This window comes from Misgurnus anguillicaudatus, chromosome 8 (genome assembly GCF_027580225.2).
Source record: "Misgurnus anguillicaudatus chromosome 8, ASM2758022v2, whole genome shotgun sequence".
Taxonomy (NCBI): domain Eukaryota; kingdom Metazoa; phylum Chordata; class Actinopteri; order Cypriniformes; family Cobitidae; genus Misgurnus; species Misgurnus anguillicaudatus.
Window position 1 is genome coordinate 4,768,559 of NC_073344.2, and position 24,782 is coordinate 4,793,340.

Genomic DNA, 24,782 nt, shown 5'->3' on the forward strand with positions numbered 1-24,782 from the left:
ATGGTGTGAAAGCATCCAGTATGCGGCAATTCTGTGGGCGAAAATGCCTTTTTTATGCTAGAGGTCAAAGGAGAATTAGCCGACTGATTTAAGCTGATAGAAGAGCAACTTTGACTGAAATAACCACTCGTTACAACTGATGTATGCAGCAAAGCATTTGTGAAGCCACAACAAACACAACCTTGAGGCGGATGGGCTACAACAGCAGAAGACCCCACCGGGTACCACTCATCTCCACTACAAATAGGAAAAAGAGGCTACAATTTACACAAGCTCACCAAAATTGGACAGTTGAAGACTGGAAAAATGTTGCTTTGGTCTAAATTTGAGAGTCAGAATTTGGCGTAAACCGAAAGAGAACATGGATCCATCATGCTTTGTTTCCACTGTGCAGGCTGGTGGTGGTGGTGTAATGGTGTGGGGGATGTTCTCTTGGCACACTTTAGTGCCAACTTGGCATTGTTTAAATGCAACGGCCTACCTGAGCATTGTTTCTAACCATGTCCATTCCTTTATGACACCCATGTACCCATCCTCTGATGGCTACTTCCAGCAGGATAATGCACCAGGTCACAAAGCTTGAATCATTTCAAATTGGTTTCTTGAACATGACAATGAGTTCACTGTACTAAAATGGCCCCCACAGTCCCCTGATCTCAACCCAATAGAGCATCTTTGGGATGTGGTGGAACCTGGATGTGCATCCCACAAATCTCCATCAACTCCAAGATGCTATTCTATCAATATGGGCCAACATTTCTAACATTGTTGAATCAATGCCATGTAGAATTAAGGCAGTTCTGAAGGTGAAAGGGGGGTCTGTTTCTAATAATCCTTTAGGTGAGTGTATTGCACATTGGTATTGACACATGTATCTGGGTAAATACTACCCTGCAGGAGGTAAGATATTTTGCATTTTAAAGAAGGGGTGTTCTCAGGGTAAATATCTAAGTATTAGGGAAATGTTTTTGTTTAATGATAAGCTCCGTGAGTATTGTACTGAGCGTGCCCAGATAGATTGATGAGCGCCTCCCAACTTTCCATGTTTGGGCATTCCCTGCACTGTGTTCGGTACATTTTATCAGCCAAAGAAAACTGTTATGTTCCTTTGCTCAATGTTCAGGCAAACATAGGAGATTTGAGGTATCTTGATGGAATAGTTTGTCAGAAAAGAAAAAAAAGCCAAAGCAAAAAGACTACACGATATAGATACACCATTTAGACTTCATGTGTATTTGAGTCTGGTGTGGTACGTGTTTTATTTATGTGCCCAGAATATTTTTAATGGTAGCATAATGCTTGGATCTTCTAGTTGAACTGCAATCCCAGCAGCGAGTGCTTTTAGAGACTGTGGTTTGTCTTGTTCTTGGAGGTCAACGTAAGGCTTCTAGCCGCCTTAAACATCTCTCAACAGTTATCATTGTTATTCTCCAAATAGTAAGAACCACAAACTTGGCTTCCATGTGACTCTGGTCAATAAAACAGTGGCATTCCTGACCAAAAAGCAAGTCTACGAAATTTTGCCCGTAATCTTTTGCCTATTTTTTATTGCCATATTTGGAAATGTTTACCTCCCAATGACTGCACAGTTGAGTAGGAAGCAAGACTGTGAGTCATTTAACAGCATAAGGGCCTGGCTTTGGGTCCTCCTCACTAAACTCCTATTAACTGAGAGCTTCTCTTTAGTGCATTGAAACACGGATGCTGTAAGTATCCTCTCCTCTCCTCTCCTCTCCTCTCCTCTCCTCTCCTCTCCTCTCCTCTCCTCTCCTCTCCTCTCCTCTCCTCTCCTCTCCTCTCCTCTCCTCTCCTCTCCTCTCCTCTCCTCTCCTCTCCTGGTTGGACATACATTGTATGGATATTAACCTTGGTGCATGCTTGTGCTCTTGTTTATAATTGCTGTTCTGTTGTATCCTGGGGAAGTGTATCTTTAAAGCAAGAGTTTGCAAGGCTGCTATTTGTGGCCTTCATTTTTAGAGACATTTTCTTAGATAAGCATTTATTAGAAATATGACATTTTGGTGAAGGATTTTTGTCTCATTATTGAAGCGTTTCTTCATTCATTCTGTTCTTCGTATTCTGACTCATATGGTTGGCAGTTAATATAAAGGTACTTCAGTGTTTTTGTGTGCTTCACAATGGGCAGATGCACTTCGTGCTTTATTTGTAAATAAATAAATAAAGAACAGTACAGTGTTTAGTCCAATTTAGGGACAGTTCCTCATTGCATAAAAATAAATGTCCTTCTGTGCATACACTGTAAAAAATGCAGCTTGAAGTTAAAACAACTTGGTTTTGCAAGTCAATTCAACCTACTATTTTAAGTTTGGGCTTGTGACAAGTTGACATAACTTATAAAATCAAGTAAATGTTGTTTATCTTATTTTTTTTATTATTAAAGTAACATAAAAATATTAGCTGATTTGACAAAAATTCTTCTTTTAAATTCTTTTTTTAAGTATAATTAGGTATTTCATTGGGATTTGCATTATCTTGCTCATCATATTGTCAAATATCTCTTGTATTCTTACGTGACAGTTTTCATAGTTTCATAGTGGTGAGTGATCTATCCAACTTCCTTTAGCATTGTTTAGTGTGTTTTCAGTCTGTGAAAGTCTTTACAGGCTGCAGACATATCTGGATATGTTTTTGGAGTGTATTACTTGATGGATGAAGAACTACAAAGTTTTCCTTTAAAGGCAGTATAGCTCAAATACTTGAAAGTCCTCAAATGTATGGCTTGGACAAAGTTTATTTACATAAAACAGAAATGGTCGTGTGCAAGCAGAGCAGTGTGTTTTTCTTACCACATTCTATAGACAGTTTACTGTCACACACCACTCTGTTAGCTTCAACACAAACATTTGTGTATTTATATAAAGATCAATCTGCATGCAGTATGAATATTTATTTAATGACCATGCACTCACTGTGATGAAAGTTATAATATTTCTTGTAACAGCACTGGCACATTTTAGTTTTCTTCTGTGCTCTGTTTGTTTGGTGACATGCAACTTTGTACTTTTTACCAGTTTTTGGTGAAGGAAATATTTAAGGAATAATTGACGACAGGTCATTGAATTATTTCAAAATAATGCACACCCAGTGACACCTTTCAAATTATTCAAAGGACCAAAGTCAACTATTCCGCTAATACCACGGTTAGCACAGAAATTGCTCTGGTGGTTATTTTAAGACATTTGACAAGTCAGGTCAGGTGTGCATTTATCGAAAAGCATTGCATACTTGTGAAACATTTCTCAACCAATCAAAATAAAGCATCCAACAGCCCGCCCCGTGGTATAAAATGTGTTATTATTCAGTACAACAACAAGATTGCATTAATATTGCCCCATTACCATGACATAACCTGCTTGAGTAATCACTGTGAACGGAGTGTATCTGGTGCTTTTGTGTTTCTTGTGGCTGTCGAGAGACGTTGATTTACCTTTGAATTGAAATTGTATAATAATTTGGCTTTTCACTATTTCTGTTACCCCTAAAACATCTGGCCTTGGATTATTTCATATAACATTTTCATGAGTGTAGTTCCAGTAGTTTACATGTTAAATCTCAGCAGATTGATAGGCTTGGTACTTGTCTGAGCAAACAAGTAGCATATCTGCCTCCAGGCCTTCGTTTTGTAAATGAACATGACGTAAACCAGCAAGGACAAATAACTGACGTTAAAAATGTTCTCACCAAATCGGACCCGACAGCTCTGAATAAAAAATGATTATTGTAGGCTTACTGTTGTAACTTGGTGATTAAGGCAAGAATGTGATTTCAACCCCAATGTACTGACTTATTAATGCTATTTTAATCGATTCTAATAAAAAGTTATATAGTTTCCTGCTTAAAAGTCACACTATACATTTAGTTATTTGAACTTAAACTTACACTTATTGCATAGTAAAGGTCACATTTTTCCTGTGTTTTCGAAGCTTTGATTGTGTTTACAGTGTGCCATATATGTGTTCATGTTGCGTGTGTAAAAGAATTGCTGTATTTTTGACACAATTTACTTATCTGTATACAGTTGTTTTTACTGTCCTAAAAATGGGGTGACGTCTTCCTTGTTTTATGAGGTCCCCCCTTGAGAAATACGTAACGAGTTCGGATTGTGTAGCTGGTTTACTGTGTTGTGATTCGACGGCAGCTTAGCTTAGCAGGGGCGGAGTTTAGTCAAGAAAACCATTCACACAGACCTTTGGTCCCAGAAAATACCCGTAAAAGTGCCAGACAAGCGTCTGTGTGAACACAAACGCGTCCTGTATATCTTCTGGGATCGTTGCCGGAAAGAGGACCTAGTCAGATACACGGAAAACCCTCTGTGTGAACAAGAAGCCGAAACAATGCAGTAATGGGCGTGTCATAGTGAGGACGCGCGCGTCATCACAACAAACGTTATGGTTCAGCTCCTTAAAACGAGAGATAACATTTATTTAAACATTTACCACGAGAAATATTGCAAACTAGATTGAAGCAGTTATCAGGAAATAACTGCTTCAATAACATCTCGTGAAATGAGATGCATTAACAATGACGCACGTGACGTAGTGAGGACGCGCGTGTCATGGCAACATGAAGTTCGTCCAACACTTTAAAATGAGGGATTTACAACATTTATGATGAGAAATCTCAGCAAACTGGACTGAAGCAGATATCAGGTAAGTTAGCTAGTCACTTACTGCGTTGAAATGGAGATCATTCAGCGGCATAAAAGAATATCGTGTCACGTGCTCATTTGAGCTTATAATAAACGAAAATGCCCACGCGTCATCCCAACAAGATATATCGTTCAGCTTCTTAAAAATGCGGGTTTTAAATCCATATAAACAATCACGATGAGAAATGTCTGAAAACTGTATTAAAGCAGAGATCAGGGAGCTCATCAAATATCCACTCAGAAGCTGAGATAATTCACCAGCATAGAACTGTGCGTTCACACGCTCCTTTATGCACTCGAGTTGTTTCTGGAGAGAGAAATAATAAATAATATGCAAACTTCAGACGCTGCGTAGAAGAGAGGGCAAGACTTTCAACAGGTCACGTGTCTTTCCGGGACCGTGCAGATGCCGGCTAATCATGGCAGTGTGAATGAACAAAAAAATCTAACGATCCCGGAAAAATCCAGGATGCATTTTCCGTGTATTTTCCGGAATGTCTGTCTAATAAGGGCTAAAAACTCTTATATTGATGTATCCGGCAAGTAGAGGGCTGCAGTCCAAACCGGCTGTTCTCTGTAGTCCTTGAAAAGTGAATTTCGTTGTAGAAAATAAATCGCTTTGCATTGAACTTTGAGCTTTTTTGCAGGCATTATTTATGCTCTAACAGCAACCTTAGACAACAAATAAAATTTGAAAAATGGGATCATTATAAAAGTTCAAAAAAAATATTTTTCCAAAAAAGAAAGTCTAAGAACACTGTTCCATGCCTTCTGTGCTCTTGACCATTAGTAAACTAACACTTTACATCCAGTACTCCCTAGCAGATTACACCTTCACATTCCTCCAGTACCACGGCATAGCTGCGGCAGGGAAAGGTAGACCTTAATAGCCGTAAGGAATGATTTACCCGACTTTAATGATAGAACGGTGTGATAATCTCATTACGTTTTGTCGCTTACCAGTATTGAAAATCTTCATATCCAGCCCCTCTTGGCTCCAGGCAAAGTTTACAGCTAGCTCCCCAACACTTGTCTTCATTCAGTTTGGAAGCAGTGCAGGGACCAGCCGGAGCGCTTAGCATTAGTCAAGATATTTTACTGTTCGTGAATAATTGTCCTGTTGCTTAAAAAAGACTTTCTTATCTTTGTTATCTTTATGCCCACACTTATATGTCAACTCATTTTTTAAATGAGCGTTTTTTAAAATGTTGCAAGTGGCTTCCAGAAAATTTTCTTCTTTAAATATATAAACATATATCAAATGAAAGAACGGTTAGGTTTCTTCAAAAATACAAAATTTTGAGCAAAAAGGTGAGATAAATGCATTTTTGTGAAGGACTTTTGATAGAGATCAGATTCAGAGCGATCATCAAAACATAAACGCGCAGTTTGAACTGTTTGCCCCAAGCAGGGTTATCACATGGTTCTTGAAATCCTTGAAAGTTTGTGAATCTGGGGGGAAAATTCAAGGCCCTGGGAAGTTTAAAAAAAAAACATACATAGATACAGGTCATTGAAAGCACTTGAATCTATTAATGCAAGAAGTTCTCTGGAAAAAAATCCATATTATCTCCTGTGTAGTGTAGGATAATAGCATAAAATTTCTAGCCATTTAAGCACACATAAACTGTTCGCTTTAAATGCTTTAAAATCTTCTGTATTCATACCCAAATGCCTTTTTTGCATAGTTGTGTTTGACACATGAAAATGTCTCGGGTTACGTATGTAACTGTTGTTCCCTGAGAAGGGAGCGAGACGCTGCGTCTCCCTTGCCATACTTCTTGCGTCCCTGTTACGCCATCTTTGGCAATATTTCAGATAGCGATATACTTCCTGGCTCCTGCGTCACCCTGTCTTTGTTGGTAAGCCTCACCATTGGTTGAATTTGATATACACATTCAGATGCACTTACCCCTGGAGGCGTCCCCAAAGTGTCACCGCAGTGACGCATCGCAAGTTTCCTCAAAAGGGAACTGTAACAATGTATCTTAAAATGTAACACAATGTAACCTTGCTCTCACTTGACATATGCCCCACATTTAGTACTTGAATTTGAGGGTATTGTACCTGGAAAGTCGTTGAGAGATCCTTGATCAAGGTGTGGGAACCCTGCCTAAGGGCATACTTTTGGGTTTTATAAGTAAGGTGATAATAGCGAAATTACGGATTGCCGAAAAACTCGTCGTTGGCGGGGAAATAATTAAATAGAAATTTAAATTGATAGCTTTTCTTTTAAAACGTCCTTGATACTTTTGTTTTTAAAATAAAAACAAACCTCCCAAAAATATAATGTTACTGTGTGGTTTTTAGAAATATTATAAACATTTTTTAATATTTTGTTTATGGCTCACAGAAACAAGGTTGCACAATCAAAAGTCCTCGTCAACAGGAATTTGCGGCCAACTTTGTTTCCGTGTTGTGATGTATTTCCGGGTGAAACTTGTGTTTCCACTGTGAATTGATGTGATATAAAAAAAGTAGGCGTTTCATTCAAAATAACAACAGACTGACAGTTGGGAGGTGGCGGGGTTAATGGATGATCCGTCAAAGCCATGTATCTGACGTCAGAGAAGGATCCTCATAAGTGGGCAAAAGTACATTTTTAGATTTGATTTGAGTTTATGAGGGCACATGAATAAAAAAATTGACTCGCATACAAATGAAACTGATAAATTGTTTATAATAAACACTGCAATACTCCATCTGATTTAATGTGGACTTTAATGCTTCCTTTAGAATATGACACCAATCCACTGGCATTCTCCGTAATCTGGATTAAGCTTTGAATTTGCTCTCATTCACTTCTCATTGTTGGCCTTAATTTGTCAAGACCTTTTGATATCTAGTGTTTGTTTTCATAGTGTTGTCTATCTAAGAGCATCTCCTGACAGCAAATAAACGTTAGGATTGATTAACAAGAGCAATTACTAGCTGAAACTGATTGCAGGAAAGTGAAGCTATAGTAAATAAGTGGGTGATTATCCTCTTATTAGAAGACTAAGGGTTTAATAGCTTTCTATTTTAATGTGCAATTCCTTTATTTACAAAGTCTAAGCAATTATTTTCCACTTAGCGCTACGACGGGAAGTCAAGGCTTTTTCTGTGTTTTTGGAACAGAAACAGTGGCACCAATCTGTATTTTTTAGGATTAGGGTGGTGTCAAAATCTGTCTTCTCATGTGAGTTAAATTAAGCATTTCTTAATGTTACAGTTAAAATGCATCTCTTTTTGTTAAAAGGACCTGCTTAAGTCATGTTTCCAAATGTGGTAACCGGTCAAGCTGGTGCTTGAATTGATAAGGCAAAAGGGATGCTGTTCTTAGTCTTTACACCAAAGAAACTGAAGATAGGAGTTATGATATAGGGCAGGCATTTTTAAAACAGCCAGGTGACTTGAACAGACTGGGCAAGCTTAACCACACTAGGAGGAGACAGACTAAGAAGAGAGGTGCTGCAATAATGTGAAATATGAAAATTTTTCTAGTTCACCCCAAGGGCTAGGACCCCTTTAAACATATACATTACGATAAAAGTGCCAATATCAAACATTCACGTCATTGCGTATAAATTCTGTGATCTGCCAAAAAAGGCATTATCTTCCAAGCCCCATGGGCTCTTGGGATCAGAGGTCAATGGTAGATTAATTTCTTCTGACACGCTGTTAATGGAGCCCAGCTTAAAAGGTTGCATGTGCCAGACTAGCAGATGTCATTGCAATGGTTATGAGGCTTGTTGGCTTAAAGTAATGAGGTGAAAAATGCTACCCAAAAGCCTAGATCATGGCCTCAGAGGAGAGGTAGATGTTGGCCTGTTAAGTGATAGCTTACTGAGAGAGGCAGTCAGTGTAACGGTTGTATTCATTACTGTGCCAGTTATTCCTGTGCTTTATTGGATTTAGGATGGATGAGTGAGCATCTGCCCTTTTTTGGACAACATTTTCAGGATTATATCACAAATATGGAGCTTTTTGGAGCTAACCAAAGTAGTTAAATCTCTGCTTTGGATGTAGTTGCTGGAAAAAATTGTGTGTGGGTTCTTTTTGGCTGTTCAAGAGCTTTAATTTAAGATTTGATTTTTTAGGCCTCACAATGGTAATGTGTGAAAGATCCTGGAGTGGTTTAACTTTAGCCCTTAGACCCTTAGGTTTGAACAGGGTCTAAAACATTTTGAACGCGTCCACTTTCAGAGGTAGTCAAATATGTGTTTGAAAAGCCACAAAAGACTGCACCTATTGGTCTAATGTGAAATGTACCGAGCACAATGTATTTCCATCGGTCCTGACTTCTTGTACGAATCCACAGTGTATGGCACAGTCTTTAGACTATCATTACTAATACAAAAGCAGTTTGTGAAAGTTGTGCAAGCTTATTTCATCAATTGCTCTAAATTTCATCAATTGCTTTGTTTTAGACTCTGTCCCAACACCCTCAGTCACTGTTGTCCTCTATGCTTTGATGATGTCACACACACTGTCTGGTAGTACTCCACTGTGTGGTCATGGGACACAGGCATATTTCATCTAAATCATAAAATGACAAATGGGACACCCAGTGATCTTTTGGACAGGCTAATCTTTTGTAAAGCTACGCAGTACTTAGGAGGATATACATTTTTAATCTATAGAGCATTTAATTGTACAAAAAGTGGTACAGGATCAGTCATTAATATTTTGGTATCTTTTATTTGAAAAGAAACAATATTTAAACTGTGTATATCTGCTAAAAGGTAATTACGTTTTAGTTTTTAAAACAGACAAACAGACATGTTGTTTGTTTTATTTTATATAAACCAATGTTCAGTCATGCACATCATCATGCTTTTCCACATGAACAAAAGCAACTCTGTACTTATCTCTACTGGCATAAGATATATGCTTCACTATTTCATGTTTATATCCATCCACTTAGTCATAGATTGGCTTCGAGGTCATCAGATGTTTTTCTTCTTTTTATTCAGGCTTCATTTGTTTGCTCTTTAAGGACAGATGTATTCTTTTCATGCAAGAAAACCAATTTGTTTTTTATGATCTTGTTTTGTTTTAGTAAGTAAGTAAGTGTTTTAGATCTGAGTTCAAAAATTCAAAGATTCACAACTTAGCTTTTAGTTTCAAAAAGTCTCTAATCTTTAGACAGATTTAAACGCCTCTTAAAGTGCAATGCTAATAGAAAGTGGTATTATTACAAAAGAAAGTACAAATTTAAAAAGAGTGGAGCCAGAAAGAAATGAGAAAAAAGCTATAATGAGGTATTAAAAAAATGAGCAAAGTGTTCTGAGGTCTATACAGAATAAAAAAAAATCCCTTTTGAGTCAGCATTGCTGGCATTTAAACTAATTCACTGTGCATTATTGGCTTGCCATTGAACTTGGTAGGGGGGTCTTTTTCAAAACTTTGTGAAAGTAGAAAGTGGAAAAAAATGTGTTTTTCATGGAATAGAAAAAGTGTACTGTTCATTTTGTGGAGTCATGCTAAGTTAAAAACGTTTTTATTGCAGAGCAGTGCTGTCACTTCACAAATGGAAAGTCATAATCAATGTTCTGTTAAAGGCCATTTTTAATACGTTTAAGTAAGAGATAACGTTCACATGTAAAAAACAGAATCTAGTAATGAATTATTTTGGATCTGTCGACTTGGCTAGAATTCATGGGACTCCTCTTTCCCACCTGACACCAGCCCTTCTCTACTCTATGTAGTTCACGACAGATAATTCTTATCTCAATTTATTTTCAGTTTTTGCTCACTTCCCCAAACCTCACTTCAAGAAATGTTTCAGATTTTATGCACCTGCTCTGCACTTCCACTGCAATTGTTGCATCCTCTTGTAATATATTTTGGCAGAGGCTCTATTAAAGACAGTAATGCTGCTTAAATTTTTGGCTGGAACAGACAGGTCCTCTCTCTGGCCACAGTTGCCTCCGCAGTGCGAACGTGTTCCCCCGCTCACGTGGCTCACAGCCGGGATTAATTGCCACAGAGCCCTCTGTGATCCAGGAAAGCAATTACCTACTGACCCAAATCATCTACTTGGCAGGAAGTCCTTATTTCTTACACCATGTTGCCAGCACCTGCCAGCAGACACTTCCCGTTTCTCTGTATATTTTCTTTCTGTCTCTCTCTTCATCACGCATCTAAAGTCTGGCCGGGGTGGTCTCATCAAAAGCACCCGTTCTTTTCAAAGCAATGTCAGTGTGAGTTTAACAGCAAAATACCAAAACTCAGAAAAAGTCTGAAGAAAGAGTTACACGTCAATAAATATTGATGTCATTAGCTATTGATTTATCAAAAGCAGCATTGACCTTAGAATTACCATGCATCCTGGTGATCCCATGCAGTCTCAATAGGAAACGATTCACAAGTTTGAGCTTAGTAATCGGATTTGTTGTTCTGTCTCATAGTCTCAGCTCCTCAGTTGCAGTACGCCCATTGGAACATATTGTCTTGCAACTGTTAGACTTGGAACGGATTCAGTTTTGAATGTGCGTGGAATCAAATGCATTCTCAGACTGCCTTGGAGAGAACTGGCAGTCACTATTCTTATTGTTTTCATCCAGAATTTTGAACATATGTCCTAATCGCAAGTGTTTCACTTTCTGGATGTTTATATCTGCGTCATCTATAACCTTTGTTATGATTTCATGTGGGAAAGTTTTCATTGAGTGGATGTGTTCTCACAACGTTTTATTGATGTGGTTGAGAAATAGAATAGGGAGCATTAGGTTAAATCCTGTGTGTGTCGTCAGTGATCACAAACCAGCAATTCTTATTTTCCTTTATTGTTAATGAATGAAATAAAGACATGTTTACAGCATCCCGCTCTAATCCTGAATAGATCAAAGGCTAAAACATTACCAGAGCGGCAATGAACAAAAGCTATTTATTGATGTTCCTCCGTTGTTATTATTTTGTAATCATTATATTGCCTTATAAGTCATACTGTGAATCACATCTTATTTAGCCAAATAGAAAGAACCACTTGAATCATTCTTTGTGTGTCTGCCTAATAAATGTAAATATTTATTTTTATGTATTTATTATTCTTATTCATGTCATAAAAACATAAAATATTTTATTGTCTGTCACACTTCTCCAAATATTAATTTACAAATATAGGGCCAGATTTACTAAACGGGCAAATTAGTGTGAGATCGCAATTTCAAAAAAGCCTTGTTAGGAGTGGTAATATGCAGGATATTTACTTAAAAGGAGCAAATTAAATAACACAGACCCAACAGCTGATTTCCATAATGACCAATGCTATCTACTAAGAGCAGCAAATTAGTCTACGTTTACACATGGGCGGATATTTTCATAAACGGACATTTCAACCTCTCCGGTTTCAAAAATAACATCGTGCACACCTGTCATTTTTCTGAAAAGTGTTCATTTACATGTACCCATGTATATATGAAGAGTTTTGTTGCAAAACGAGATAACCACCATTTTTTAATTGTTCAGAAATCTCGTTTTTTGGTTGTGCATTCCAATTAATTTCAATGCAACTGCAGTTGGTTTGTTTTGATTTAAACCTTCATAACTTAAAAAATACAGCTAAGTAGCACCATAAAACAGAATAATAACATGATAACATAATAATCAACATGTTTTGACAAAAATGTAAAAAAATGGATTTATCTCGTTTTGCAACGAAAGTCTTCATATGCCACCAAGAAAAGCTCAAGCCCATGTAAGCCAATCACCGGCGGCGCTGGTGGTGACGCGGACTGGTTTTTCGTGTTGGAGGGAGGAGTTGTTCCAATAGGTGTTTCGAAATTAGACCTCTACGTGTGATTTCTCAACTCGCTCTCGCGGTACGTTGACATCATCCGCCTGACGGTTCTTGCAGCACCGCATGAAGTCAAACACGCGTAAAATTGCTGACCTCCGAGCACTCGTCTCTGCTCTTCGACATAATGAAGCAGCTGTATTTGCAAATACAATACACGAAACGAGTTTGCACGAACATAAATGTGATCATGGAACCATTCAGAGTAGCAGTCACATGTAAACATAGGTCACACTTTTGACGTAGGTGCGAGTTCTGACGCATACTGGGAAGTTGGCCACCTAAACATCCGATTGTCTCAGTTTACTTGCAGGCGTGCAAACGAAGGTTTTCAAAATATCCACTTTGGCCGGAGTTTTTAGAAAGAATCTGTTTCGGAGGCGAAATCTACGTTTACGTGTTACCGAAGGGCACAAATTAAGGTAAATGTCTCCGTTTTTCAAAATAACCATGTATGTGTAAACGTGGCCTTAGTTGCACATATAAGCAGAGCTGATGGTCCTCAGGTGCGGGTTATCTACTACCGCTGATTCACTTGAGTTCAGCACCACGGACATCGCAGTTGAAAATTCGGGGTATGAAATCCCAACTAACAAAGCCATAGTACACAAAAAATAATTCTCTGACCAGAGTCAATTAATCCGCTTATTGTTTAGGTGTTTTATTATAAGACATTACTTAAAATTCTGTTGTGAATGATGATGTGCAATAAATATCTCGATATTAATGTATATGCAAGCCAAATACTCATATTAGAGGTAACAATCAAGTTTATTAAAACAGTGTATGATAAAAATATAATTCAAAGATAGGGGCTTCCTCCCTGTTTGAAAATATACTGCACAACATGCACAGTGGTTGGAAAGCATACTCTGACCTCCGTGAACATTTCTGGCAGAGGGTTATATCAGACCATACCAATAGATGGTATCTTGTAACCCCGTGGGGAAAAGTACTAATATATTACCAAAACTCGATGTACCATCCAGCACTATGGAATATCACTCGATAATGAAACACTGAATACAGAATCTGATGGCTACAGGACACCATAGTGTCTGTAGAGGTGATAAACCCAAACAAAAGCAGACCTAGATACACATATGTTGTAAGGTAACATATTAAAAAAGGAGGACAAAATTCACATATGTGTCAGATACAGTGGTAAAATGTAGCCAACAAGTCCCAGCAGAGCCCATGCATGCTCTCACTAAACCTAAATACATTTTCAACTATATTAGGGGCCTCGGCTGTTCTGTTCCATTGCCAGCTAAACCCTAACAAATAGGATTAAGCACACAAAAATACAAATTCTCATAGATAGTTTTTATATTTTGAAAGAACCTCCTAACGTACGCATCATTGGATAGATTGGGATGATCCGAGGTATTCCAGTGAGCGCTAAGAAGGATCATACTGAATCCAAAGAGCTCAGCTCTAAAAGCCTTTTTCCTGGGGTGCTTGCCTTCTCTGCTCCAAATTTTTGGCTAGAAAGAGACCCAGAGTATGAGATTACAGCCAGCCTGCAGTTCTGCACGGGTGCTGTTCAGAGCGAGTCATGTAGATAGACCTCTAAGCTGGTCAATTGTTCATTATGGCTTAAGTTATATCATTGTCCTATTCAGGTTAAGGAAAACAAACATGTAAAAGGTCAAACAAGATCTATTAAGTGCAAAAGAAAGTCTTAAAATGTGTTAAAAGCACAGAGATAAAGAATTGTATCTGGCGGGCTAGGCTTTACCTGATTTTGCCAAGTGAGAGATGTCCTCAGGGCACCATATTGTGTTGACCCAAGGTCTAAATTTTTGTAAAACCTAAAACCTACCCCAAACCCTCAAATCAAAGATAAGTAAAAAAAAACAATGGTATAGAAGCAGCTAATCCTGTTTGTAAGCTTACACTTAAAATAAACTGTTAACTTATTTCTGAAATCTGATTGGTTGATTGAAATGTTGTCTGAGGGTCAACATAATGTTGCCCTGAGGACATCAACCACTTGGCAAAATCAGGAGAGCCTTTGGGCTAGAATGGAATTTATTTTGTATCTATCGAGTATAGGAGCTAAACGAATAAAAGCATGGTTTATCCTCAACACGTGCATTTTTTCATTAGCCCCGCAGAGTTGATGACTCATGATGCAGTTCTTTGTTTTAACACACGGCCATTTGGTTTAGGAGTGCTCTGCATGACCTGTGTGAGCAAAGAGCCATATTTGTACCTGAACAGTAGCAGCCCTCACTTACAGCCAGTCCTTTCCCACACATGAAGTAAGAAATGAAGGCAATAGGATTAAGAAACGACATAAACCAAATTTGAATTTTTTTCAAAAAAAAAAAAAATTTTTTTCTACAATATGGTCTTGCCATTTAGTTTTGGATGCATCTTTGCATAACCATTAAAATAAGTTGCATTCACATTTAAAGGGACACTCTACTTTTTTTTGAAAATATGCTTATTTTTCAGCTCCCCTAGAGTTAAACATTTGATTCTTACTGTTTTGGAATCCATTTAGCTGATCTCCAGGGGTGCGTTTCACGAAAGCATCGTTAGCCAACTACTGTCAGAAGTTTTGTCGTTACTGACAAAGTTCAACGATTTAGTGTTTCCCGAAACCATAGTTCAAACGAACATTCACAAGTTGCATCGCAAACTTGTGTGGTTTGAACGACAGCTCTTGACCTGTCGTTAGAAGCAGCGTTCCTTGTTATTATTATATGTAGACTTACGTTGATCATGCTTTTGAACAAAATAAGCAAAAAACATGCAGTGCATTCTATATCCTTCATTCTAAATATATTAAAATTTAATTTTACGTCTTTAGGTTTGTAAACAGAATTAAAGCGCTGCATTTGAAACTGCGCATGTGCGCAGAACTATACGTTTTAAGACCCTGGGGAATCCCTGGGAGGAGTGACGTAAGAGGGAACTTGCGCGTGAATTAAATATCTTTAAAATAAACAACAGATAACTAAATCATGATAACAAAATCAGTCGTCCGATGCAATGTATGTTATTAACAGCAATAATCTGACATTAAATCGATTTGCACAGATTAATTAGTACTTCACCTCCCACGTGACATCATCAACTATGTTGTTAAACCAACATGGTTCAAATGACGAATGTGCGACAAAGATACTATGCTTTCGGGAAACAAGGTAGTTCGTTTCTCCAACTATGCATTGTACTATGTTGGTTCAGCAGCAAGTTGCGTTGTTGTTCGGGAAACGCACCCCAGGTCTGGCGTAATGATATTACGCAGCAGCCGAAAATAGTCCCCTTAGTATCTTTCAATAGCAGGGGACTATTTTCAGGCCCTACATAATATCATTGCCCCCTTGCAGCCATGGTACGGCAGCAAAGTCTTTGATTATTACGCCAGAATGAGAGTACAGTTCCTAGCCATATCGGCCTAGAAAAACGCAACTTTAAACTTTCTGTCGGTCTTCGTACACGATGTAACTATAGAAGTGTCAAGTTTTAAATAGGAAAAATATTGAAACTTTTTGGTTATTTTTAGGTGCGATGCTAATGGTCTAATCAGATTCAATGGATTGTGCTAAGCTATGCTAAAAGTGGTACTGACAGACACGGAGATCAGCTGAATGTATTCCAAAACAGTAAGAATCAACTCTAGGGGAGCTGAAAAATGAATTTTTTTTATATTTTCAAAAAATATGCGTGTCCCTTTAAGAAATGTGTGTTTCTGTAATAAAGTATTGTCTAGCATGATCTTTCTTAGGATGGTGTGTCAAAAGGACACAATCCCTAACAATTGCATTGATGCTGTGTGTCTGTTCTTTGACAGTCGACAGCATGTGGTCCAATTACATCTCGATAGCTCCCAAACCCAGTTTTATCTTTATTCACTATGTCATTTTTATATAATTGGCAACGCAACATTCGGTTTATTATTTAATCATTTATTATTGATTTAGTAATTTAAAACTGCATTTTGCAAATATATCTGATTTAAATGTTTATACATACATTAAAGTAGTCACATGAGTCTGCTAAAAATAACATTATTTTGTGTATTTGGTGTAATACAATGTGTTAACGCAGTTTATGGTTCAAAAAACACATTACTTTCTAGGGTTGTGCCGATACCGTCGTGTATCGATGATAGTCAGACTTCTGGCTGTAGCGGGCTTTCATGACAATAGTTGCGCATTGTGTGTTTTTCCTCGCATGAGATGGTTTGTTGGCTTCACTTTGTGAGAAAGAGCTTGTAATGCGTTGATTTGTACAAAGCTCACTGTACGATGAAAAGTGCAGTGTGCTCTGATTGGCCAGCTATCAAGTGCTTCGTGATTGTGATGGAAGTCTTTGCAACTTATCTTCATAACATATCTTCTATATGCACAAACAGCTTTTAACACTGTAATGACAAAAGAAAACCTGAAATTGGATCATATGACTCCTTTAAGTAGTGGCGTTCACTAAATGTCTCTTTTCTGTTTGTGGCTAACATTTTTCTTTTTGTCATTTCTTGTTGTAACAAGGAGTTTTTTACTCACTCTGTAATTCTGTAAGCATGTAAGATGGCTGGATTTTAAAACCCTCAGGCAATGTTTGAGGCCGTATATGGAAAGACAGATTCTGGCCGAACGTTTTAGCTTGAATTCCTTGCATTGTGGCCATTCCTCCATGCTCCTAACCTAGCCTTTTGAGAGTCAAGAGTTTATCCAGCTGTCTTAAGGCTGTTTGTGATCTGCGGTTCTGCTTACTGGAGGGGCAGTCCATCATGTTAATGGCTTAAGCTGATAGGATGTTTTATTGAATAGTGTGAAGTGAATTTGCATCGTGTCAGAATTTGTCGTGAGGATGACAGATGCTGATTTGAAAAATGGCATTATACTCACCAGCAGTTTTTTTCTGAGATCAATGAAGAGTAGAAAGTCCTGCCCCATGGGACAGCCCAGTGGGGTCCGGTTATTCCAAAATCTCAGCTAAACATACATATAAACTCCCACCAGAACATTATTCACAATATACGTTCTGAACCAAGCTGTTCTTTAGGGTGCAAACATCAGTGTGGTTAATGTTAAGACAGAGCTCAAGCAGCCGACTTTATAAAATAAAATAAAGCACACGTGTAATTCCCTTTAGGCAGTACGCTTGCAGTTGTGACAGAAAAAAAACTTCATAACACAAAATTTTATAGATTTAGACAGATTAATTACATTAACATCTCCTCATTTTGCCACATTGACTTTAAACGAAATATAATAATGTATGATGAATCATTTATGCCTATGGCACGAATAGATGCTGGACAGGTCCAGAGCACATCAGTCATCCAGCAACACTTGTGTAACTTTGTTTGGCAGTGTTAAATATTCCCTGGTAACAATGGCATGGCCAGGAGACATAAGATTGGAAATAATATACACTCACCTAAAGGATTATTAGGAAACCCTGTTCAATTTCTCATTAATGCAATTATCTAATCAACCAATCACATGGCAGTTGCTTTAATGCATTTAGAGGTGTGGTCCTGGTCAAGACAATCTCCTGAACTCCAAACTGAATGTGAGAATGGGAAAGTAAAGGCCGGGGTATACCTTTTTTCCGCGTCCGCATCCGTCTCGCGCACGCACGCGTTTGCGCAGCTTTTCGAGTATACTCCCCGCGGCTACGCGGATGGCCGCGTTCGACACATACGCAATACAAATGATTTCTTATTCAAATTATTACTCTACCAGGCCGTCAGGGCAGCACTGATTTGGTGACATTTACAGTACATTAAAACATTAGGATAGGTGAATAAAAGTAACCGATCCACCATTGCAAACACAGTTTAGCAAACAACAAAGAACAGGAATCAAAGATTATGGTAACAAACATGCTCCAGAGCTTTCTGTTCTTGGAAGAAGTAAAAGTTAAAGAAGTAAAACGATAGTGTGTGTGCAAATGCTGTCTATTCCCTTTGTATAATTGTTAATAGTGGAGTGTCCTGTCTACAAATTTTCACGCGCATGCGCTGTTGTACGCGGACTGTACGCGCATTGTCCGCGCGGTCTCAAATTTTGGGCTGCACGCGGACAGTCCGCGCGGCCGGCCGCGGATCCTCCTGATGACAAAAATGACGTCATGCGGACGGCGCGCATACGCGGACGTCCCTAGTATACTTTCGGCTTAAGGTGATTTAAGCAATTTTGAGCGGGGCATGGTTGTTGGTGCCAGACGGGCCGGTCTGAGTATTTCACAATCTGCTCAGTTACTGGGATTTTCACGCACAACCATTTCTAGGGTTTACAAAGAATGCTGTGAAAAGGGAAAACGTCCAGTATGCGGCAGTCTTGTGGGCGAAAATGCCTTGTTGATGCTAAAGGTCAGAGGAGAATGGGCCGACTGATAGATGAGCAACTTTGACTGAAATATCCACTCGTTACAATCGAGGTATGCAGCAAAGCATTTGTGAAGCCACAACACGCACAACCTTGAGGTGGATGGGCTACAACAGCAGAAGACCCCACCGGGTAACACTCATCTCCACTACAAATAGGAAAAAGAGACTACAATTTGCACAAGCTCACCAAAATTGTACAGTTGAAGATTGGAAAAATTGTACCTGGTCTGATGAGTCTCGATTTCTGTTAAGACATTCAGATGGTAGAGTCAGAATTTGGTGTAAACAGAATGAAAACATGGATCCATCATGCCTTGTTACCACTGTGCAGGCTGGTGGTGTAATGGTGTGGGGGATGTTTTCTTGGCACACTTTAGGCCTCTTAGTGCAAATTAGGCATTCGTTTAAATGTCACAGCCTACCTGAGCATTGTTTCTGACCATGTCCATCCCTTTATGACCACCATGTACCCATCCTCTGATGGCTACTTCCAGCAAGATAATGCCCCATGTTACAAAGCTCGAATTATTTCAAATTGGTTTCTTGAACATGACAATGAGTTCACTGTACTAAAATGGCCCCCACAGTCACCAGATCTCAACCCAATAGAGCATCTTGGGGATGTGGTGGAATGGGACCTTCGTGCCCTAGATGTGCATCCAATTCTCCATTAACTGCAAGATGCTATCCTATCAATATGGGCCAACATTTCTAAAGAATGCTTTCAGCACCTTGTTGAAATCAATGCCACGTAGAATTAAAGCAGTTCTGAAAGCGAAAGGGGGTCAAACACAGTATTAGTATGGGGTTCCTAATGATCCTTTAGGTGAGTGTACAATATGTGGATTGTGACTGAAAAAAAGAAAATAAGAGCACAGACAAACAGATAAGCACAAAATAATTTAGTCTTCCTTAAATTAACTTTGTCTCTTTTGGATGGTTTCTTAGTTGACTTTAATCATAGATGACTGCATTTTTCCTCATGTCCACCAATTTCAGAATGGGTTTGCCTCTTTCGACCATCTGCTTCTTATCTAATGTGTTAAAGGCAGCTTTCGATACGATACATGCCGTACTTTTGCCAGTGACATTGGATTTTCTTTGCTTGCTTAAAATAGAGCATGTCAAGGTTACATCTGTGCTGCAGAAATATAGAGGTAAAAGGCCAAGGTGATTGCACCTATATGTATTTTTCATTGGCTGTTGGTAGAGTTAACTGGATGTTTCTGGTTCCCCTGTAAACACTCTGGCCTCTATCAGAATCCTTCCAGTAAGACCCTGTAAGGGTCTAGATGGTAAATGGACCTTCTGATCTTTTGATGTGGTCTCGTTGCATTAGAGCAGACCAAGCTGAGCTATCTCTACTGGACCTCTTTGAGGTATATTTCAATGCTGTCTGGCCAGCAATACTGAAAATCACATGATGTTCTTCTATAGCTCTGTTTGATTTTGAAGGAAAAGTGTCAGGGGCTAATTGAAATTTCTTAGTTTAACTGCAAAATATGCCGTGGAACCAGGACTCTTTTAATGTAGACGATTTAAAAATGATTTAGAGTTGTGTTGAAAAATAGTTAAGAAAATTTTAAACCTTCTGAGGTTGACTATTAATGCTTGTAGAAAGGTCAACCACCTCCTTTTACTATATAAAGATTAGGTGCAGCATATGATTTTTGACTACATATTTTTTTATATTTTTATTAGCTCCTCCTGCAGTCTTTAAATAATGTACCTATATAAAAAAAAAACATTGAATACATCATGCTTATTATGTACGTTCAATTGCAGTCATGGCCTAATGGTTGAATGAGTATTGAAGGTTGGTGGTTTGGGTTTCACGGCCTGCAGGTTGTGACTGAGGTGCCCTGCGTGTGTGCGTGTTTGTTCATGACTTGCAGTGCGTATGTTCACTACTCACTGCGATGGGTTAAATGCAAAGGTCACATTTTAAGCGTGGGCAGCAAAAATTTATAATCACGTCACCTTTCACTTTCATGCATGTTGTCAAGGGTAGGTTCATGGTTAGGTATAGGGCCAAAAGTAATTACATGCAGATTCTTTAAATGTAAGCAACAAAATATATGTGCAGAATCAGTAGTGCACATACCTTTTTTGGCCTAATTCTCAAAGGAGCACCTGGAGATAGATGTTGCTTGGTACATTTCACAGCCATCCTACATGCTGTCAACATCACTATTTTGGTTTAAGCATGGTAGATGATGATGGACATAAAATGACATTATATACACTAAAAAAAAACATTTATACACTAAATGTTGTCCCAGCGACCCATCATTTTTTAGAGTGTACTGTCACTTTAAGTGCACGGTTCCAATATACTCTTACACACATTTTATTTCTCAATTGTTTATATTCATTCAAGGTTTAAAAGACTGTGGGATTTTGAGATAATTTTGTGTTATGTCCGCTCAATTGAACTTGCACGCATTTTGTGTTTTGTCTTTATACTGTGTCATTTTCTTGTTTTTGAGTGCTGTCTGAAGCCTTCAGATGCAGATCTCTGCTGGGTTCACACTTAGAGGTGTGCACAAACAAAAAATAGGAAAAATATCAAAACTCTTTGGTTATTTTTTTAACGCAATGCTAATGGTCTAATCAGATTCAATTCGATTGAGTCAATAAGAGTTAAGAACTTTATGGTTGATGATTATTCAGGCTGTTGGCTTATCTTAGGCATTATATTTTACAACTTATTCAATGATATGGATCCATGACTGAGCGCAATAATATTTTACGGCTTTGAAATGAATGCCTATGGAGACAATGCAGGTAAAAACATGGAGAAGGTGGGGATAAAGGAACAGTCAGTTGAAGCGATACCAATCGCATGTTGCAGCGCTGCTCCTACTTTTTACCCCTGAGGTCTTCCTCGTGTCTTGTCAGCGTAGGGAACTGGCAGTGTCAATTTATCAGACAACAAAGGAGACACTATGTGGGTGCGTCTGTAGCCCCTTGGAGAGGAAACAGACCCCCCACCTCCTACCTGTGCACTCAAACAGCATGCATCACACTCAAATGAAACCTCATAATTAGCATTTTGGAACTTTTTTTCTTGTTTTTCTTTCTTTGTGTTGTTTTAAGCATTTATCATTTGCATTTATGTTGTGTATATATGTTGTGAGTCCTAGAAAGTTAAGAATGCAAGTGGGTAGTTGATGAATAGGAATGTATGTATATATCTATCATACAAGGAGCTCAGATGCAAAAGCCACTAAACACAGCCTCTGTCAAAAATTAGATAATGATATTAACCGTAAACTTTCAGCACGTATTATTCATTCATCAAATACTTTTGCTTCAAATCTGCCTAATTCCGGCCCCAGGCCATTCAGAATATCGCTTTGTTAGCTGAATTCATTAAAAGTCTGATAAAAAAATGCTAATTTACAAGAAAACATGTCAGATGCACTTACACTCTACACTCTCAGAAATCAACTTTAGGTACAATAAGGGGCGCTACCTTTGCAGAAAGTACACTTTTGTACCATAAAGGTGCATATTGGAACCTAAAAGGTACACATTTGTACCTTAGAGGTACATACTGGTTCCTCGAAGGTACATATCTTTACCAAAATTGTACATATTAGAACCTTTTTTAAAGGTACTGTCCCAGTGACAACATTTGTACCATTTTTTCTTAGAGTGTAAAGAATGCTGGGTTATTTTCAACCCAGCAATGGTAAAAAAAGGGACAACCCCACCAGCTGGGTTACACGTTTACCTGAAAATGTTTATATTTGGCCCAACAATGGGTTTAAATAACCCAGCATTTTATGTTAGAACAACCCAGCTTGGATTAAATTACAACCCAGTGTGCTGGGCTCGTCCCTTTTTGACCCAATGCCAGGTTGAAAATAACCCAGCCTTTTTTAGAGTGTAGAGGGTTTTGCATATGAGCTTTATGTTGTATTAGATTCTATAGGTCACAATTTTTTATCACCAAGTGTCCTGTGATGTGACTTAAAATACAAGTATTTTTATATAGTCTCTATTTCTGTGTAAATGCTATGTGTCATAACTATGAAAATAAATATCTACAGAACTTACAGGATTGTCTCTATTTTACTGATAACTTGTTTTTTTTCACACTCAGATTTGTGATTATCTGGTGATTCATTCCTGCCCCTGTCTGTTTGCTAAAAAGATCAGGTAAGGCTTAAACACCTAAACACAATTCACTCTCTTTCTTTATAAAATCACAAATAGTTTCATAATGTCTTGTTGAGAATCGTGTCCAGTATTAAACAGCTTTTTTTTTCACACACAAAAGTTACCGTATATAAGCCGTGTTTTTTTCATATCTTGCCTGGTGCTGCGTCTTATAGTCAGGTGCGCCTTGTAAGTCACTATGAATTAATTTTGACATTTATGAGGCAAGAGACAACATTACTGTCTACAACCACGAGAGCACGCTATTAGGGCTGTCAACGAATATTCTAAATTTGAATATATATTAGAATAGTGGGAAAAAAACGAATTTCGAATATGAAAATTAATATTCGAATAAATTGTTATTATTTTTTTAAACCCGCGGTAGTAGAGGCGTGGCTGTCTGCTTTGTGAGTGGGTGCACTGTGCGCCTGGTTCAGGGACAGGTCACAGTAGTCACGCTGTCTGTCACGGTTAAAAGTTGACGTGTCTTGCATGGAAGATGGCAGAAAGTCGACCGCAGCAGAGAAAGCGATTTTAACCCCCAAAAATCTAAAAAGCTATGTCTGGAAGTACTTTGGATTTTGGTCGGTAGGAGGTAAAATTGTTGAGCCGCGAGATAAAGTTGTTAGCATACCATTCGACCACTAGCAACATGATGCCACATCTCGAAAACGTGCACCCAAATGAGCATGGCATCTTGTACACACTGCATATTAATTCGTTTTTCACTTCAACTTTTAATGCTTAATCCTGTTCTGTACACACACACTTCAGTAATTTACGGGACTGACAATCGCATTCTACAACCGCATTAACTCCCGCAAACTGCAGGGACAACAGCGTTTACAGAAACTTTGCATGTGTAGCCTACATAACCGAACTGAACAACTAGTAGTTAATAAAGTGTTTAAACGTGCATCATGGACATGACAGGTCTCTCTTCTAAAGAAATAAATTATTACAAGGGGGAAAATTCTTCTGTATGTGCGGTACAGAGAATGACAGAGGCACAAGCGTTTGCTGCTCAGTGTTGCCAGATCTTGCACTAAAAAAAAACAGCGAACAAGAAAAATCCAATAATAAACCAAAATAAATCCAAACGCTTTACCTCAAAGATCAAAATATTGGGACTGGCACCTTCACATTTTAACAACACCAAAAACTTGATCGCTTCATGAGCCAAAAGCCATAAACGGTTAAGCGCTAAAATGGTATGCGAGTACAAAAAAGACGAGGACCTGGCAACACTGCAAGAGCGTGCAGCCTCACAAATGCGTACAATACACAACGACACGACGGAGGTTTATTGCAAAACATAATTTTCATCAAAGCTGTGAGTGATAAGCACGTGAGACGGAAGGCCGTTGCTATGGTTATCTCCGTGTCAATCATCACATTTTCACATTTAAATGCGGTTGTCACTCCTGAAAGTTTGCAGTGTGTACGATACCACAATGTGGAACTCCAGCTAAACAGTCACGTCTTAACACTTACTTTGCATCGCCCGCCACAAGCTATTTGTCTGCAACATGACAAGAGGTCATAACGGAAAAATTAATTTCGTTCATTTGTAAGGACATGAGACCGATCAGTGTCATGGATGGAGCAGGCTTCAGGGAGTTTTGTCAAGCAATGTAACCGAGGTACCATATCACTTTGATGTCTCAGTCTTGATTTACTTGTTTTGTGTATGTAATATACGTTGTAAAATATGTTTAAACTTAAATAGACTACCTATAGAAGTAGTTATGACTCTTTATATTAATTTGTCCTGTTATTGACGTAATGCGTCGTTAAACGTCGTTACG

At 38.4% G+C, this 24,782-nt stretch overlaps 1 protein-coding gene across 2 annotated transcripts in view; it reads left to right on the forward strand.

Annotated features, from left to right (window-relative positions):
* lpp (LIM domain containing preferred translocation partner in lipoma) overlaps positions 1 to 24,782 on the forward strand; it is a 220,647-nt gene that overhangs the window by 10,338 nt on the left and 185,527 nt on the right. The window contains exons 1-2 of one of the 2 annotated variants that reach the window (XM_055213457.2): positions 1,650 to 1,706; positions 22,916 to 22,971. The gene's annotated coding sequence lies outside the window, so the exon portion shown is untranslated. Of the gene's footprint in view, positions 1 to 1,649; positions 1,707 to 22,915; positions 22,972 to 24,782 lie in introns of those variants that run through there. The other variant, XM_073870155.1, reaches the window with a different exon arrangement.